Source organism: Strongylocentrotus purpuratus, unplaced genomic scaffold, assembly GCF_000002235.5.
Source record: "Strongylocentrotus purpuratus isolate Spur 01 unplaced genomic scaffold, Spur_5.0 spur5_scaffold_6, whole genome shotgun sequence".
NCBI classification, from domain to species: Eukaryota; Metazoa; Echinodermata; class Echinoidea; order Camarodonta; family Strongylocentrotidae; genus Strongylocentrotus; species Strongylocentrotus purpuratus.
The window spans coordinates 25,788,678-25,804,053 of NW_022145612.1; the positions used below are offsets into that span (position 1 = coordinate 25,788,678).

A 15,376-nucleotide genomic window follows, 5' to 3' on the forward strand; every position below is an offset into this window, starting at 1 on the left:
AGTATTGAAAGACAAGTCTCGTCCATATATACTAGCAACCATCGATACTTCATATAGCGGTTTAATTAGCTGCTGGTTATGATATCGTAATTGATTTACGGCTTAAATACTGGTATATACGCTGGTAGCGAGCAGTCTCTGCAGGACTGCTAATTAATGATATGGAGTGTAATATGTTTGGAGATGAGTACAGATTATGGGGTATAATATTACACTACGACAGACAGAAGAAAAATAGAAGCATCATGGCAGCTCTAGGCATGAGTTTGATTAATTTGATGAGAAGTGTTTGTCGGTAATGTAGGTGTTGAACTGAAATTCAGTTTGCAGTACATTAAAAGTACTGAACAAAGTTTGCGCATCTTCCGATCTAATTACTTATCAAAAGTAAAAACGATTTTTGTATTCCCTCTATTAAGTGATGGACAATATTTAAATTTGGGTCAGTATCCTTGCTTGTGCAGAAGGATATATTGAAATATCCATGATCTTTCCAGTTTTGTATCTAGTTTGATATCGAGCATTTGATATGGATTTTGAACCATTCGTGTTGTGTAAGGGCTATATGTGCTTAAAGTGAAGAAGGGGAGAGACAGACAGAGAGAAAGAGAGAGAGAGAGAGAGATGGAGATGATAGCAATGTGTGGGAGTACTTGTGACCAATCCACTTGTGGGAATCTATTACATGACCTTTGACCTAACAAGCTATTTATTAACCATCAAGTTTATGTCAGTTGTCAAGTCCCATATCCAGATTGTATTGACTGGACCTGATTTACATGTATGTATGTAAAGTCAAACTTTTTTCTTTGACCATGTTGACAGCCTCAAAGGTAGGATGAGATGATGATTTTTTTTTCCTTTTATAGATGAAAGAAAAAGTTGAATAAAAGGAGAAAGAACAAACATTATAAAAGTGTGCAAGGGAAAGGGAAATTTAGTTCATGAAAAGTGAAATTGGCACATTTAAAACATCTAATCCAGAGATGTTGACAGGAGAGCAGTTGAAAAGAGATTGTGAAAAGAGAAACATGAATCATGTTGGATGCAGAATTAGGGATTGAAAAGGATGGATGGATAGTGAGAGTGTATAAGAAGAAAAAGAGGGAGAAGAAAGCTCAAAGGAAAGGTTGATAAAGGTTGTAGGAAGGTCGGAGAGCATCTTTTTGACAGGTTGTGATGTGTGAAAGAGAGAGAGGGGGGGGGGGCATCTCTGGCAGTTCAAGTACATATTTTGAAGTTATAGAGATTTTCTGAACTGTCAACCTTTGACCTTTGAGTGTGAATTTCCCATAGTTGTCATCTCACTTAGAGGCCTTCTATAAGCTCACCTTTCAATGCAGTGTTTAGCAGTATTTGGTACGATGAAAGATGAGCTACATTTATGCATAGGCCATTTGAGATACACAAGAATAAACTACAAAGTTTGTCAATGTAATGACATAATGACATCTTAGGTCAAATTTCAGGTTTTTCAACCTTCACCATCGATAGTAAAACAAAAAAAACTTTTGCAACATGAAACTTAAGAAGTTGTTTATGATGATTGTTTCATTGCTAGCATTTTCTAGAATTGCTAGAACATGGTGTTATGATTTTTATGACGTTAATGATTAATTCATTTTGTGGCATAAAACTATCACAATCCTGGGCCACTAGGAACAGTAGACAAATGTTTTGGGATTTACAGTAGATCATGAGGCTTCTCAAAGAATCTTGTTAACAACTCCTGTTTAGAATTCCTGAATCTCTCTTGAAAAGTATAAAAACCATGGTCTTGAAACTTGTTGGCTCTTTCTTGACATTTTGACCTGCAGCTGGACAAGGTAATTTAGGTATTACATTCACATGACCTTGACTCATAATTCATGACACTGACAAGTTGGCAACAATTGCTGCCACCTGTTGTTTGTGAGCTGTGCGTGGTTGACTTCCAGTCATGAGTAATGCCTCAACATTCTCAACGCTCACCTTGCTACAACATTGGGCAGTGCTTTACCCAGCCCCTTGAAGTAACACAATCCTTCATTACACTTTAAGGCTTATTACATTGTTCTTATATCAAAACTAACTAAGCTTGTGTGAAACTCGTATTTTCACATGATTGGTTAATAGTAGCCTCACAGAGCTGAAAAAGCACTTTCTTGTTGTGTTTGGATTTCTGCCCGACTGCATGAGCAAGCCCAACAACCTTTATTGTTGATTGGATGTAGAGCGGTCAGACCTAGTCTCATTAAAAGTCTATAAAATACATAACTTTCTAAGCCTTTAATATTTTTGTCAAGTTCACATTTCATAATCTTGCCTAGAGTGAGTAAACATTTGGGAGAGAGTTATGAAAATTGATTGGACAAAATAAATCTCATCAGGAGAAAGAGGACAATAAATTGGAATAAATTGGAATGGTGTTCAAATTACATGAAGAGTCATCGTCATCTTCCATCAAAATTTCCTGCGCTGGTCCAAATTTTCCCACAGTCCTACTTTTCAGACTTCAACAAAGTGTCTCCATCAATGTTTATTCCCATAAACAACCACAGTACACATGGTCCGAATTAGAAGCATTCAACTATAGCCAGCTTGATGGACTTGTTGAAAACATACCGTCCAATAATACATGTGGGACTGTCATCATGAAATATATACAACCGTTAGAGCTCTCGTCCTCTTGTACTCATGAACATATTGCATTATTGAACTTGAAAATGTCCAATTTGTACAGTTACCTAGCTTATATGAGGGCTTCATGCTGTGTGAGGTATTCATCATGCACCCATTGTTTTTTTGCTTCTCACAAGATATTCCTATGAATGTTCATCAGTTTTGTCATCCATGTGTCACTTTTAAACTAATCCCACCTGCAGTTAAACATGGCTTTAATATAGCCTCTAATCACCTGTCTTATTTAGGCCCTTCAAACACATACTTTGAAAGTGAAATCTATTTCATTTCCAGAAACAGAAAGATATGTTTTTGTATTAACTCTCTAGTATATGTAATCCACATTGCCATATGACTTTGTAAGTACAAATGTCAAACAAATTCATCTACCGGTATGTAAATATATCTAGTCCAACTCCAATGATTATTAGCATTTGATCAAATTACTCATTATTTGTATTAAAAATGAGGTCAATGTCAAATGAAGAGATGATCTTTTTAGTCAATGTCATATTTATATATTCATTATTTCATAGTAAGCCCTAAGGCATTGACTACTATCATTCAAATCATATTTGAGATACATATACTTCCTGAATAAGGGCATTCAGATTTGTATGAGCATGTTCACGAAGGTAATTTTCAACACAGCTTGATATGTAATGAGATTTATTTCGATCGGTACCCTTTAGTCATCATCACTGACCTTGAACTTACCTGAGAGAAGAGGATTCATCCAGACAAAGATCTGATAGGACACCAGTCTTGTTTCAATGCCATTTTGATGTCATCATGCAAATTGGTGAATACTGTGAATGACAAATCCTACTTCTACCTCTCCTACCCTGACTTACATGTCTTTTTTCTTTTCTTCCTTTGAGTGAATGGCAAGTATGACGCATACAGACATCTTTAGGTTCACTCACCCACAACTTTAATTCTGTTGTGTACTTTTCCCAAGATTGTCTTCCTTCGCCAAATCGTCCATCTTGTATAGCAAATCAATAAAACTTTTCTGGCACGCTAGACATTACTCATGTATTTCATATTGTGCAATCGTGCATTATAGACCAGTCTTTGTTAAATTCAGATTCTGTACTGTATTATTTGCACACCTCTTAATTTTTTCCAACTGAGTTTTGTAGATCAACATACTTGCCGGGAAAATCTTTATATTGAAGTTTTAATGGATAAGGAAAACATTACATTTTGCACTGTCTGTAGCTTAAAATCCATTTTCTTTGCATTGTAGCACATTTGTCTTCATATCATCATAAATGAAAAACCAAGTTAATACTTTTAATTGAAAAAATATTAATAGTACATGCCAGAAAAGGATTGCAATATGACAGTCGATTTGCAGTTTGTGATAATATCAGACCTAGGGAATTTCTGTATGGCGTCATTAGAGTTTCTCTAATGTAAACGCAATCTTAGATATATATATATCCAAACGAGTCTTTATGAAGTGGTGTGAATAGATTGTGTGGATTAACCCTATAAGTCCCACGGGGTGTCAAGCTTAAACAACATTTACATCAGCTTAAAAGTAATATGATAGCAATCCATGCATGTGAACCATATATGAGCATGTTCATGCTATGTTTACGAAGCAATGTGAAGAGGGCTACAGATACCCTTTCTCACAGCCATAATAAAGAGAAGAAAAATCTTTTTTAAACAGAAGATATTTGTGCAAGCTCAAAAGCGACTGAATAAGATATGCGGAGAATTCTGGAGGATCTAACGCCTTGTTTATGAAACGGTGTGAAATATCTTCTAAGCTGAGAGCTGACAGTGATGATGATGATTGTTGTGGTGATTGACCGGTCAGTCTCTTGCAAGGTCCTAGGCTCTTGCAGGTCCTTTTCCTTCCAATTATGTGGGAGAATGATCACATTTCTTTTGTTTCTTATCATCAAAAATATTGGCAGTGATGGTGTTGATAGACTAGTCAGCTCCAGTCTCTTCTAGGTCTCTTTTCCTTTTGGTCCTTCCATGGAACCTACCAAAAATTGTCCTTCCTTTTTCAACCAGGAGAATGATCAAATCTCTATTTCCGATTCATTCCTGAATGAGAGAATATTAACAGTAATGATGGTGATATGACTTAACTGGTGATAGACCAGTAATGCAGCCCCAGTCTCCTCCAGGTCTTTTCCCCTTCCAATCTTTCATCCAAATGAGTTCCTCACCTTCAAAGAAAGATCAAGTCTCCTCTGTTTTTCTTACATATATCCTCTCCTGCCTATTTAGGGAATATTGACCTAGGGTAATACGACCAAGGCATGGAGCTGGGTTCATTCAAAAGCGTGGGATGTTTTTTGTCATGGCAACAACAGTTGAGCGCATGTTCCTGTCACATGTATGAAGTCGGATTGCAAAGAGGTTGATGGCAAAGATAACAAATGTATTGAATCATATAGTATAAGGCTGCCTGAATGTAGAATGGCAGGGTCAAATGAGAAAATAAGTTCACCTCATTTTTTAACTTCCAAACATTTCTGAAAAGAGTTACTGGATAATTGTTTACGATATGAAGAACTAAGGAGTGCTTGCTTTCAATTTAAAATGGCATGGAAATCTGGGAACATTACGTTTGATAATCATCACTTAAAAGTTGAAATAGCAAGACTTATAATGGGCCTGAACAGGTGATTTATGGAAATATGAATATGCAAAAGAACCCACTTTCCATTAACAAAAAGTTTGTATTGAGCTTCAAAGATTTGGAAGTTGTGTGTTCTTTAAAAGTAAATTATGTGCATGACAGTTTCATTCTTAATAATCACATGACATAATGCTATTACTATTAGCACAAACAAAAAAGGAAGAAAGTATTCATTGCTTTAACCATGTGAGAAATCATTGTTTTATTAAGTCCAAAAGAGGAAAGGATGAAAGCTGAATTGTCGAGGAATTACCATCAATCTGTAAAAACAAACTGTGAAAACAAAGAAAAGGAAGCATGATGTCAATTGTCAAACTATGAGAGATTATTGCATAGTCTAAAAGAAAACGGGAAATTCATGTGATGTGCAATAACAGTATCACTGTCACTGATCCATTATTTGGCACCAAACTCTGAATTATTATGACATCATTCCATACCTATTTGGATACCTGTCACATCTGTTTTTCTATCGTAAGTTCTTTCACTTTTAAAATCTTCTTCCTGTTGCTTTGATCATGAAGGGCTATGTTTCATTATTTTCTTCAATCTTCAGATAAGTTTAATGCTGAACAAAATCACAATTGTTTTATGGCTTGCTAGCTATTCCATTGTCCTAAGACGATTTTTTTGTTTGTATGCCTTCCTTTTATTTGTGCATGACAATAAAGAAATTCAATTCAATTCAATTTGATTGTCTTTGACAGACAGCTTTTAAAAATTTCACGGAATTCTATCCCATTGTTGCAGAAAATGATGTATTTTAACGCTTTTATTTGATTTCAGAGAGGCTTTAAAAGAAATAGTCCTAACATAGAAAGGGCTTCATTGAATTCAACAGGGCTTCCATTTTCCTTTCATTCATACCACCACTGCTTGACAGTCACTTTCTTTTTGTTTGTTTGTTTGTCAGCTACGCAATGAAATTGGTTCTTTCTTTGGAAATTCAAGTTAACCTTTGATAACCTAGAGCCATGTAAATGTAGACTTGAGATGGATGAGATGAGAATCTGCTCCCCTCTAGGCTACAGACAAGCCGACGTGTGGGAGGAGGAGGAGGAGGAAGAGGACTCCCAGACAAATCAACAATTTATTTGTTGGGGGAACATGATGGGAATGAATGTTACATGAGGAGGTGACTGGGTTGATTAACTTGTCCATTCTGTAATTATTGCAGGGGGGATGTTAATAAGGGAGATTTAATGCCAACATTTCATTATAAGACAGTACAGTGTAACCTTATTATAACTGCTTGGGACCAAGGATATTATTAACCTTCTTGTGGTGAAACCTTGTTATATTCAGGGCTGCAAAGCAATAGCTTACAAAGATGTGGAACCAGAAAAAAAAAACCTTGTTATAAAGAGAATTTGTTATATGCAGTGTCCTCTGTAGTGAGGTTCCAATGTATTGTAAATAGACATGTCAAATGTGTATTACAGGAAGGAATGTGGATGTGATGCTTGTGATTGTTTACTTTCATGTAGCATCTCAGCAAATGTTCCTCAGGCTGTCATTTCCATAACATTCTCTTCAGAGAGTCTTCAGAGAGTGTGCAATAGAAAAACTAGGTAGCACCATTATGAAAAATTGCTTTCCATCATTGGAATGGACACCACAGCTGCATATTCATATATTCATATTCTTTGTATCGCACGGCTATATATAGAAAAGATAAGTGTTAGGGTTGACCTTATATAATATACCTTCTATTCGCCCCTGCCCTTTTTTTATTGTAGCTGCACTTTACTCTCATAAACTGTCACTTCTAGCTACATGTGCGCCTAGACGGGCGGACAAGATCACTTCCCGCTCGCTCTGCAGAGGCAGTTTAATCTTCTTAAATGAAATTTGTTATCTGCACTGACAGATTGAATTCAAACCCTTCCCCATGTCTGCCTATTCTATCTCGATCTGTCTCCTTATACCACTGTCTGTATATATATATGCAGCTATACTCCAACTAGATTGAAATCTTATTCAACTTTGCATAATTTATTGTGGGATGTTTCCATGCAATGATGAGTAATCGTTGTAATTCACATTAGCATGAGATGATTGGATATTCAAATTGTTATCTGATGCTTTTTTTTTGTAATAGTGTGGGGTACATCTTTTGCTGCATTATCATATCTCATTTTGACTTACATACAGCATACAATGTTTGCTGAGTTGTACCGTAGGCATATCGGTAAAGATGTTTCATACGACAAGAATATCTAGACATCCACAAGAAATACCATTGATATCTGAAGTTTCATCTTTCACAAAAAGTGCAAATTTTACTTACCTTTACACTTTATAGAAAGAAAATCAATTAGAATCACAATTTTCTGAAAGAAGATGGAATCATTACTAAAAAATAAACTCCAATATTATTGAACTATTCCTCATTACAGATATCTCTATTCTCTTGATGCCCAAGTCAGCTTGTATTAAAATCTAATGTTTTCTTGTAGAGAGATGAACCAGCGAGTGATGATGACATATGTTTAGAGTATACATTTTCTCAGTTTCCAGAGAACCAATCACTCTTGATGGTTTGTTTTCAATCCATGTATGTCTCAAGTCCATGCAATGTTCATGTTCATGAGGCAGGGGAACTAGTGTAAAATGACAGAAAATGATGTGCTGAGTTTTATCAGCATGTGAATTATTTTTCTGTTGTGATAATAGGGGCAAAAGTAGAAACTAAGTCAGGGGAAATAGAATGAAAATATTTTCTCCATCTTCCAAAATAAGACCATGCATAGCCACTGAGCATCTCCATTGAGGCTGATTATCTTCTTTTTAGGGTCATACCAAATATTCCCCCCCCCCCCCCCTCTCTCTCTCTCTCACCCCCTTTCTGTCTTCTTTTCTCACAGTCAGTCACTTCCAAAGTACAAGTAATACTTGTACTGTGATTCACATACTATATAGCTTTCCCTTTTTTGAACAGTTGATATCACACTTTTACATCAACAATAGGTCTACATGAATGGTAATTTCTAAGCAATTAAATTTCACCAAGTTCAGTCCAGAAAATTAGTGTTAATGCATGCTTTGATGCAAGGGTACGTGTTAGAAAGAAATAATCAAATACGAATTGAACTAAATTGGCTCTCCCATGAAGCGAAGGCCAATCCAGTCTGTAAATATGCGGAGTAATTTATTAAGTTGAATTCTACCGCTTGCTGGTTCTATACCTGTGTATTGCACGTATCCACCCTTTCTCTTCTCATCTGATAGCACTGCTAGGTCTGGGAATAGGTACATCGCGGCGGCAAGTTGAAAAGTTCAGATAATGACTAAGGTACACACTGCCCATGTCAGTTACGATATTAGCTCATGATAAAAGACAAATAGTTCCTTGCCTCTTAGCAAACTGATATGTGCATGCTTGCCAATTACATGCTGCATGAAATAAGAAGAGGGTTAATATAATCACCATGACAACAAGGTCATCCCTGGAATATATTGTTTGCTCTGTAAATCATGCTCTTTACTCTGTCTTCAGTGAAATATGATAGTGTAGACTGGTATGAAAATGACATGAAGAGAAGTGTGAAAGAAAATATGAGGACCTGTTGTTTGCTGAGATCCAGAAGGGCATTAAATCATATACGGTACTTAAAAGAAAAGGTTTAGTTCTGGGGAGAGGTGGAAAATGATTCATGAGCATTTTCATTGTTATCATGCAAGTGTGGAAGAACATCTGAGAAAAGATGTTCCCTGAAAAGCGTGGCTCCTCAAATCTCAATTGACTTCATATTCTAAATAATTATGATGTAACAGCTTAAAATTCAGGCCTCATTTTTATGCCACATGTTTGTGCTAAATTTCTTATCATTTTGATGATTCCAGAAAGACCAGAACCTTGCAGTACATATCAATACTTATAAGCTATATGATCAACTTTCTCAGATCCATTCCACACTGTTTCTTTCAAATTGCAATCGTATGACCAGAACTCAACTTTATCTTTAACTTCTTTTGTGGCTTTCAACAGATATATAAGATATAGTTCTGAGATAGATGTGTGTACTATTTGAGGAGAAAATGCATAAATCATATTTTTATATATTTTATTATCAAGTTGTCTATTAACCACATGAATCATAATTATGAAAGGAACATTAGGCAACCAACGATGTCGATTTGGAAGACAAAACTTGGTATAGAAATCACTCAGAGGACAATAACAATAGAAAAGCCTCATTGACTTTAGTAGTGATTTCATAATCCTATGCAAATATCAAATTATAAAATGTTTACTGCACTGTTTACTTCCTAGTCAAATGTTGAAACTGCACTCATCCAATAATATTCTGTAATAAATAATGAGGCAGTAACTAGGTCATAGATAATATGATCCATATGATGTGGTAAATAACTTTGCAAGAAGCATATATCTAAATACAAAATACATTATTCCCCAAACAATGTCAAACAAATGCACATAGTTTGACAGTTATTTGTGTTTATGAAATAGACAATTATGATGATGAATCATCATACCAAGTGACTGACTGATTGGCGTATTCACATCCTGATTCTAAAACTGTAAAGAAAAATAAACCGCAAATAATTTACAACGTTTTGGTTTCTATTGATGATAATCTTAGTTGTCCTATAAATATACCTAGCAGACATGCAGATGCATTGAACTGGAATCATAAAAAGAGATGAGCTTCGTCAGCCAATTGAGTCAAAAGTGAAAAACACTGGTGCTTTTTGTCAGCTTCCATTGTACATATGTCGTCAATGAACTTGTAGATCCTTTTGTACCATCCCTGCAGGGTCCCGCCAGGGGGGATCAAAGAACGGTGTATCCAAGGATAAAGTGCGGAGATAGGAGGGCACGATAGTGGTGGTAGAAGCGTGGTGGAAGACACGCTTCGTTTGGTCATGACTCATTTTTTTTTGTAAAATGTTTGGGATGACTGTTTTCATGCTTCTGCAGTTCCCCAATGGGAACGTTAATGGCGCTGGAGTGAACTAGGAGTTTGAAGGGAAAAGCATGACCATGCAGTATGAAATGTGTAGATATTCCAACAGATTTGAATTCTACCAACATTCTACCAACAATAATACAATAGAATCACTCAAACTGTCACACAAATCTGCATGACTTTATTAAGGAGAATAAAAGTATGTTGCCAATGGAATGATGGATGGCTGAAGTCCAAAGTCTGAACCAAAGATGTTCCAGTATGAAAAAGAATGTCTAATTTTCAATCACATATGTTTACACAGGTGCACTGAACGTCTATAGGATTTGTAATCGCATGCAAAAATATAGATTTTTAACCATTATAATCAAAGTACTGTTTTATGTTTATTTAAATTTTTATGTGGGATGAACTAGCCTTGCAGACGTTTCAAAACAGTTTACTATCCTATGTATGCCCTGATATGACATATATTTGTTACCTTTCCAAAATCATTGTTACTATTTTTGTATAGTTTATTTCTTCCTGTGATATACTTGATGGTTCTCTTTTTTACCACACATTTTGAAAGAGGATCTGGTGAACGTTCTAGGAATTCAAAATGTATTGTTATCTCAGTAGATGACATCACATTTTATGATTTGCTTTGTGGCCATATTTTATGATTATTGCTGGTCCTATCACTGAGAGTTTACACAAGCATCAAAGTTTTTATATTCATTCACTAACAATCCAATATGAAGTTTGAAAAAGCAATGGTGTGTGTTTTATCTTGGCTGAAACCATTTCCTAAAATCATGACTATAATATGTGAAATCATAAAATTATGAAATGAAATGTCTGACTCATGGAGAACCCATTTCACATAATTCTTTATAGCTGTGTAGGTACTGGGAAGTTCTTTTCAAAAGAACACTCATGACCTTGTTATGTTCTCTACAATTCCGTGGTCTTTTGTATTCCATCTCTTCATATTTACTGGTGTACTTCATCGAGCACCCTGTCAGGAAAAAGGTCGTCGCCTATCTAAAGTAAGGAGGAGGGCGTGGGTGATTCACTCTTGTCCCGCAGTGAATGACGGCAGGACTGTACTGAGCGGAGAGAGAGAGAGTGAGAGACGGAGAGAGAGAGAGAGAGTCACCACCAAGCCAGGAATTTGTAAGGGGTGCATACTGCTGTGATGTCATAGTGCTTGTTACTTACTCTCCTAGCAGCCAGCTTACAACGGACGAAGCTACACTAGTTGAGTGTATTACCGGTAGAACTTCAAACGTGGTTTCCACATACTCACCGTGCATGCGTGTCTGAAGCAATGTGAGCAGAAGAGCTGGACTCGGTTTAATTTAACAAGTTGCAGGATATTTCATACTGGAAATTTATAGTCTGGATATTAAGGAATTCACGTATAAACCAGGCTGGTGAGATAGATATCTGCTAAAAGAATGTAAGTGATTTCCATTGTATTTCTTATGTTTCTTTCTCTTTTTGATCATGTTCGATGAAGAGGATGAGGATGGTTATAAGCAGAAGGACTCGTAACTTTTATCTTTTTATATCGTCAGCTGAGTGCCAGGAGGGTGTTACACTTACACCTGAGATGAGTGTCAAAAGATAACTCATGAACTGATAATCTCTGTGCAATGTTGTTACACCACCCCTCTTCATAATGACCATGATAAGTGATGATTTGAAAGGAGAATTAACTCTCATAAAAAAAAATTCAAGGCATGTGCATTAAATGTAATTATCTAAACTATTCCTGATAAGGATTCTACTACTTAAGTACTTTGTACTCTGTCTTTCACTCCATTGGCAAAAGTCCAAAATATATATTTTTAAGGGAGACATCACTTTGGCATGCACTTTGCTACATAGTGCTCATGTTCTGTGTAGTAATATATATATATATATATATATATATATATATATATATATATATATATATATATATATATATATATACTTTTTGTTTTAAGACAAAGGGGTAGTAACTGAAGAAAACAAGTCAAAAGAATTACCGGTATGATACCAAATTATGAATAATTAGTCATAAAGGAAATATGTTAATCCTTTCTACCTTGCCCTCATTGTAAAGCAAGGTTCTCGAGTAAGCCATCCGTCCCTTTAAGTTGACTGACTGAGTAGCATGTGCTTCCTGATCCCCTTTCCCTGACATTTGCACCCTTGGATCCTTTACTATGAGCCTTTTTTTTTTCTATTCCCCCCTTGCTCGGTAGTCATGTGGTAAGAATGAGTAAGGTTTCCATTATCATGGTGACCTGCAATGTCCCTAAAGACAGTAAGCTTATTAAAGGTTAAACAATTTTTGTGTAAAATGTTGTATATACCCTGTTGGTAATTTTATTTTCCCCCTTGCAAAATGGTTATAAGAAAAGTGTGTCAAAAGAGAAATGTATTTCTCTGTGAATTTTTTTTTTACAACTTTGTTTACAATCAATGTGATCCTCTACACTATTTCATTTTGGAGGGGAAAAAATCCTATTGTGACTTCGTTGTTTACTTGATGGTGGTAATACTTAAGGCTGATTTAATTCATGGGTCCAAAATAAGTTTTTGCTAGTTTATATCCAACCTGATGCATCATTGATTAACTCTTATAGAATTTTCTTTTATCAGCGACTCAACTCTTCTTTTTCCTTTCTGTTTGTCTTTCTGTTGCTTCTCTCTCTCTCTCCCTCCCCCTCTCACATTCTCTCCTCCTTCACTCCCTCACCCATCTCCCCTCTCCCCTCTCCCCCTCCCCCCCCCCCCCCTCCCCCCCCCCCCCCCCTCTCTCTCTCTTTCCCCCTCTCTCTCTCTTCCTATCTCTTTCTTTGTATTTTCTCTACACCCCCTCAGTTTCTCTCTGTCTCTCTAGCCTCCTCTTCACAAAACTTTCTCCTTTACTTCTTTGTGTACAAATTTTATAATGCAATAACGATAACGAAACTAGAATAGTGACATCTTGAATATGCTCTTGAGACCAATAAGTCTGAGCAATTTCTTCTTGTCATTGGTCACGATGTGGTTTATAGGGTGATAAAGCTAGATTCTCTGAAGGAAAACAAGCTCTGGTCAATGTCATTTTCAAATGTATTATCAAATCAACTTTCACAATTATTTTACACATCTTATATTGGAATACTCCCTTGAGGTATGAAGTGGGATAAATTTGGTTAAACAATCCAGTAATATAGGCCCTTCTTGCTGCTTAATTTTCAAGTTTTTGTATCTTACATCCGTCCTCTTTTTATGTATGTTTTGTTTTTGTTTATGATTCACGATTCTAATATGTGGCATTTATGGTTGCTTATTTCTTATATGCAGGCTTTTGTCTGTCCTGTATTTCTCTCGAACATGTTGTATGCATAGCATTCACTGTCTACTATGAGACAGAATGGATGAAATGACTTTGATTACGTGTTCAGTTTTCAGTGTTGATCCTTTCCACCAGCATTTTCCCCATCTCGGCGCCACAAAATGCCATTAGGTAATAAAACAGTCCCAAATGTTTTATTGACTGAGAGTGATATTACAAGTGTAATATACAGAAAATAAATAGGTTGTACATAAAAAATAAAAAAATTCTCTTATAAGGGTCATATCACACATGTATGTAACGCTTGAATTTCTGAGATTTAGGCCTCAGTTGCTTTTGTTGTCTAGATGTATGTTATTTTGCCTCACATCTTCCATGTTCCCATATATTCTTGTGAATTTGGATGAATAACAAAAAAGAAAGAATTTAATTGAATCTTGTTTTATGCAAATTTGACCCTTTTCCATTTGAAAATCATGGACGTTTTTTTTCCACCTGGTTAAATTTCCCTGTTTCGTTGAAGGACTTTAGACGCTATCAGGAAACATTTCCCTCAGCTTTCTTTGCTCTCTCACAAAACCATAGACATCTAGTCAATATACCAAGCAAACACATTTATTAATGTACATGATTGTACTGTATGTTTGTTAATGTCGGCATCCTGTGTACAGAATTATAAGTAGGTGCTCGGTGAGGCTGCATAATAGCAGCTATTCATAGGACCGCTGCAGAAAACGTTTCCTGCCTGACTAAATGTCAATTTCATGTTTGCTTGACTGCTTGGAGCATATAGCTCTGTGCATGTATCACATTTTTTACCGAGCAAAGAATTAGGTAGGATGGATGGATGGATGGATGAAGCAGAAACTGCAAACGTGTAGATATTTATTTTGCAAGAGAGAAAAGGATCCAGGCCATTTGGGGGTAGAATAGCCTCAATGCCAAATATTGTTATGTCTTGATATCTGATCGTACATCTGAATAGCCGCCATTAGAAATTGCATTTGGCTTGTATGCTTTCTCTCTCTCTCTCTCTCTCTCTCTTCTTATACCTTTCAGGCACGTAGATGCTTGCATGTGAAGAGTGCCATGTATAGCTCTACATCACTGCCTCCTGTCTGGAAGACAAGAAGTTATGTATGGAGACAAATGATGCAAATATTAATGACAAAACATTACGGATAGAAAGCAGATGTAACTCATAGATATTATACGGTTTATTCCTTCAAAAAGGAGTATTCTTTATTTCAATATTATTCATGATTTGGTAGAGACAGGTGCATGATGTGTGGGCCCTCGTGTGGTGACTCACTCAGTTTCAGGAAATATCCAAAGTTGGTACCATCTTTAATTTATCAGAATCGATCATTATATTCATAATGGACATGAAGGACAGTCAAATACACGGTGCAGTGGGTTGTATTAGTATACGCTGTCTGTCGTTGTGAGATGCATACTGTACCAACAAGTAGTCGTAATTAGCTAAAAGCTAATGGCATTAGGAACTATAGCGTACATCTGTGCAACTGCTTAGTGTGATGCCGATGTTGAAATGATTGAAAGATATTTCAAGGCCTATACTGTAGTGTTTAAAAAAGCTCTCTTAGCATCCCTATTTAGTCCTTTTGCTCGTTGTTAATCGAATATAGAATTATTATTCTAACTTTTCAGTTGCTAAGAGGAAAATTGATATCAGTTATTTGATATAATGTGAAGAGTTTAGATATGTCTTTTTAAATCAACAAATATTTTATATAAATGGGCTCGTAAGTCATGAATTTGGAGCTTGGA

The 15,376-nt window shown here is 36.0% G+C and overlaps 1 protein-coding gene across 5 annotated transcripts in view; it reads left to right on the plus strand.

The window, feature by feature from the left end:
* Positions 1-15,376, plus strand: part of LOC579742 (neuronal cell adhesion molecule) — a 164,958-nt gene that overhangs the window by 58,264 nt on the left and 91,318 nt on the right. The window contains exon 1 of one of the 5 annotated variants that reach the window (XM_030972699.1): positions 11,419-11,710. The exons of the other annotated variants lie outside the window; for them this stretch is intronic. The gene's annotated coding sequence lies outside the window, so the exon portion shown is untranslated. Of the gene's footprint in view, positions 1-11,418; positions 11,711-15,376 lie in introns of those variants that run through there. 5 annotated transcript variants of the gene reach the window in all.